Source organism: Penaeus monodon, chromosome 22 (assembly GCF_015228065.2).
Source record: "Penaeus monodon isolate SGIC_2016 chromosome 22, NSTDA_Pmon_1, whole genome shotgun sequence".
In the NCBI taxonomy this organism is placed as follows: Eukaryota; Metazoa; Arthropoda; class Malacostraca; order Decapoda; family Penaeidae; genus Penaeus; species Penaeus monodon.
Genome location: NC_051407.1, coordinates 31,656,162 through 31,657,382, shown reverse-complemented (window position 1 = coordinate 31,657,382; position 1,221 = coordinate 31,656,162).

Genomic DNA, 1,221 nt, shown 5'->3' with positions numbered 1-1,221 from the left:
GCTATATTTTTATTTAATGCCCAGCACTGTGTATATTCGTACACATCTACTCTCATTCTATACATACCCAACTTCAGTACTTAAATGCTGAACAGTCCGAGTTAAATGCGTTTGGAAGTATTGGCTACAACATGAAACTGGTACAGTATATCCTTGAGAGTACATGGTACATTGGAGAGTAAAAATAAGGAAAATTTATCTATACAACAAAGAGATGTAGAAACAAAGACCGTGAGAATTATCGTGTAACCAAAACGACACTGAGCCATTCCATAACGATCCTCCAAAGGAATGGCCAACCTTCAATCACCTTTTGCTTCTCCAATTGGGGACGGTAATGTTCCTCAACCAATCAAGTTATTCGCTCCATTAACCGTGACGTACGATTGGCTGGGAACTACCAGCATTCGGGAAAGATGAAGAGGTGTTTATAAACATAAGGTTTAGCCGCCGGTGGCATCAACCAAGGAGAGGCTAATGGCATGTGAATAATACAAGGAAAGTCGGAAGGGGAGAGAGCCATGCAGCGAAGGGCGGAAGGGGAGGCGGGCTGGCTTCTAGTGTGCGAGGGGAGAGTGCTGGGGAAGCAGCGTGTCAGAAAGAGAGAGGAGGGTGTCAAAATGAACCGGAAGAAGAGGGTATATTCAGCGAGATTTTTCTAGAAATGCAAAAGTCAAGGCAAAGGGTGTTGGGGAGAGGGGCGTCAGTCTGGGATAGGTGGAGCCGTTCTTTTAACGGGATGTAGTGGTACGATCAGAGTGGTTTGCCCCGAAAGTACGTCTTTCGTATTAAATATCTCATTTCTTATCATGATGGTTTAGTGCCGATCTTGCTAAGTGTTACTGTCACTGACAACATATATTTTACTGAAGAGACAGAAGCGGCATAAACACTTTATTTGTTAACTCACGGATCAACGTTAAATATAACCCTTCCATCACAAATACCATTCGCGATATCACAACCCTGAAGCTTCTCGGCTGGTCTAGCTATGCCAATGTGCATAAGGAGATTCAACGCCTGTTTAAGACATGGCTCTCTTACATGTCGAATGGCAGTTTTATTTCCTCATTATTGGACATCAAACAACGTTTTCTTACACAGATGTATTATATGCAGTATATGTGCATATCCCGTACTTTATCTAAAACATAGTAGTAACTTGGTTTATCCCGATACAACCATTTATTGCATTCTCAATAATATCCTGTGACGCCAAAC